Below are 4,213 nucleotides of genomic sequence, written 5' to 3' on the forward strand. Positions count from 1 at the left end.
CCCCCCCCACACACACACACAATGTACATATCAAATGCGTACCCAGATACGTTAACATGCGATTTGATAAAAATTGCCTCGAAGAAAAAAAATACTGTTTACTTCGATTTCATTATTTTGACGAGCACCTGATTTCACCACGATGCCTATACACTATATTTAATTTTGTAGGGGCCAGGTGCTTCGCCGTTGCACGCAGAAGACAGAGTTCCATAACCGTGTGGGGATAATTTTTATTGAGTATATCTGCCATTCTGTTGGTACGTCGTATCATATTCAGCCCGGGTTGGTCCCATGCATGCTAGGAACATTTCCACTCGCATTACCCTTTCGAGTATGCAAATGAGACAAGTTTTCCTCGTTCCTCTCTCTTCACCATCATGTGACGTCAGCCTGGAGACAAGTGGGAATTTTTCTAGTGTGCGCGGGGCCTAATGTTATGTTGCTTACTTAAGACATGCCAACAGAAAACCTTTCTCTGTTTTTTTTAATGTATGTAAATATGAGCAATGAATTGTACATTATTATATTTTTTACGACATTGATGTCAGTTCTGTAGTATCATACTTTTGCAATAAAAACTCTTCCAGAAAAAGTATTACGTTCTGTTGTTTCCATAATTATGGAAATCATGAAGTCTTGGTCTTATCCTATACCGAAGCGCTGTAGCTGAAAACGTATACATCCGGGCTAGATGTCTATACTGGGCCATCTTTCTACTTATAATCAAAAAGGAAAACGCTTACTTACTTAATTACTTAGTTGGAGAATAGGCATCATTGCAGGCGGCACAATGCCATAGCTGCTCCCCCCTCCTCTCCAGGATCCAAGTAAGGGTCTGCTTTCTGATCATGCCAATTACCAGTTGGTTGGATATCCCTGAGGTACTTTAGTGCAGCCTATAAAATACCTATCCGTCTTGCATTGTGTCTATATTATATAACTGTAGGTGTTTTGCACCCATACCGACACTATTTGGATCATCAAGGAGGCGGACTGCTTCAACCCTGCGTGTCAGGGCCAACCCGGACTGATAAGGATACAGCATCCCAGCAGACAGACGGAGACACTCGATAAACATCCTCCCCACATGCAACTCACGTTATCTGAGCATTATTGCTGCATCACAGACGCTGCTATGGTGTATTCAATGTATATGGCGTCGGTGGCATTTTAGTCAGGCAGTTGGGATCGAAATTAAAAGTAAAAGGCTCAGGAGCTGAAACCCCGCCAGCGGCCCAACGTTGTGTCCTTGGGATAGGCGTTTACACGAATTTTCTTCACTACACCCAGGTGGAAATTGTTACCCGGTTATAAACAGCAAAAATCATGTCGGATTGTTCAAGTCTGAGAGCTTACTCAGCTTTTTGCTCTGTGTGGTTCCCTGGAAAAGGATACTTTTCTGAGTGTTGTGGGGTCTGTGGTTGTATTAAAATAGACTGTAAAACGCATAGAATTTGCTGATGTGCGGGCATATGTACTATTTTTTGCAATATTCAAATGCTACCTATCATTAAATTGACGCCCTTTCCAACACAGCGCGTTTATTTATGAAATAATGATCCTTGATTTGACGTCGTGCAGTCATCCACACGACAAAACCATGTGTGCAAGTACGTAGCCATAAAAACCCTCAAAGAACTCATGTTCCAAACTACCTCGTTGATGACTCGAACCAGGGCCACCGCTACAGCAGCTGAACATGATTCCCACTAAGCTGACGATTGTCCAGTAAATGCGAGTGCTGACCGAGAGAGTGACACCCCCCCTCCAAAAAAAAAAAAAAAAAAAAAAGAGTGACACGGGGTCATTGGGATATTGTTGCTCTTTTGGCTATGATTAAAAACAGTAAAAGCTTGGTGCATACATAATAGGATTTGCCAACGATTTTTTATTATATTCACCTCGCAAAATCGTGCTGTGACATAAATTATCGAGGAACGCAATATGCAGCTTCTTACCAATTGAATTTTCATGTCGAAAGCCATTGCAGAATCCAAATCAAATCGTTCAGCTGCAATAAACAGTTTTGAGTCTGAGTTTGAGTAAGGGTTTTGCGGCATTTGCAACACAAATAGGTCATTATGAAAGCTGACGGTTAGAGATGTTACTTGAGAGTAGCATAAATAAAAGAAGGAAGAGAGATAAGGGAGATAGCATGTTTGACAGGAAAGAAGTGCCCCCACCCAAAAAAAAAAAAAAAAAAATCACACTAAGAAATCCGCCAACCGCCCACTCAGTAAAGAGTGAAAATCTCTCTGATAACAAAAAAATAAAATAAAAAAATAACTCGACACCAAGTATAATTTAAAAACTAATGTATTTAATTAGACTCTCGGTACCAGAATTCATACGAGCATAATTTAGAAAGGGCAAAACAAACTCACAACAACATAAATGTGATAAATCAAAGCTGTTCAGAAATGCTGAAATAAATACTTGTGGACTATAAATATCTTTCTGTGGCGATCTTCAGCTTTACATCAGTCCATGCCACAGAAAGACCGACAGAAACTGGACACACACTTCTATTTTTGTCACTTTCGTCACGCATAGGTAGGAGACTACATGTAAGCGATCAAACTTAAACGCTTTTTTAAATGGTCTTTAAAAAATAACGGGGAGACAAGGTATTTTGATATATTTGTTTCCTATTCTAAGAAAAAAAAATCTGCAAATACAACAATAAATTATTGAAACATCCAAGGAAAAATTTGTTCGCACACGTACACGTACGCGCGCGCGCAGGCACGCACAAACGCACGCACGCAGGCGCGCACGCACACACAAACACACACACACACACACACACACACACACATACACACGTGGGCGCGCGCAAATAAGCACGCACAGACAAAATGCAGGCATGAACACACATACACACACAAATCAACACACACGCACCCACGCACACACACACGCACACACACGCACAAATCAACACACACACACATACACACACACACACACACACACACACACACATCTGCACACACTGTAAATCTCGATGGCCACCCATTAAAGTAAAATAAAGATAATACGCTAAACAACAAAATACGTCATGTAGTATATAATGTACATGGATAGCAGGACGGGGTGATAAACAGAGGAACGTTCAAACAGAAGGAACAGTTTTGAATGGAGATGTATAGGTTGCTTAATAGATTGATATAGAAGCAATAGATACAATAACTTGTGACTGGTACTTGTGAGCAAAACAAGTTTCAGTTGAAGAACACACATTCAGAGTTCATTGAGTGCTTTCTTCTTATTTATTCTCTCTCATTGCTCCTATGTGTTTTCACTATTTGACACCTTAAGCGTGCGCGCAAGTGCGCGCGCACACACACACACACACACACACATACACACACACACACACACATACACACACACACACACACACAAACAGACACACACACACACAACTCACAAAACACATACAAAGACACATACACAAGCAAACAGACGTGCACTCACACGTATAGACATAATAATATATAGCAAACTTTGAAGGAAATCGTAGACAGTCACAAGGAAACACAAATGGAAGGTAAACGTGATCAAAACAGGCCTAGGGCAAATTTCTGTTGTGTAGATCTATTGAATAAAAAGTTTGGGGAGGGGGGGATTATAATGTAAACTTTAAGCTTGTACAAGGTTGGCGACCTTAGAAATACGAGGAACATTTCTCGCCTCCAGTAAACACACAGCGCGTCATTGTAATTCCAACCAAACCAACGCGTACGCATTTGGAGTCCCATACGTTTTTTCTTTGTTTGTTTTTTTCCTTTCCTTTTTTTTGTTTTTTTTTTCCCTTTCTTTTTTTGATGTGCGTTGCCGGTGAAACTGTAGGAAAATAAATCGTCGTCCCAGGTCTATTTTGTCCAAAATGCACTCTATAGTTAAGTACACTTTGGCCAAAATAGTTCTTAGGCGACGAGATTTCAACTACAATCAAAACTTAAAGGAACTTAAAGGAAAAGTGTCACCTTTGAACGGTTCCAGAAATAGAATAAGTGCTTGAAAAGGCAATTTGCAAGAAAAAAAGTGCATGCATGCTAATGTTGTGTAATCAGTTTTCTAACAATTTCTTTTCAAATATCGGCAAAAAGTTGGTGATAAATACATGTATATACGTACATGGATCTGGCTAAGGTCATTTTCCGTGGGAGAAAAAAGGTTGGTTAAAGGGGGGGGGGGGGGGGGG

Source organism: Aplysia californica, unplaced genomic scaffold (assembly GCF_000002075.1).
Source record: "Aplysia californica isolate F4 #8 unplaced genomic scaffold, AplCal3.0 scaffold00587, whole genome shotgun sequence".
NCBI lineage: Eukaryota > Metazoa > Mollusca > Gastropoda > Aplysiida > Aplysiidae > Aplysia > Aplysia californica.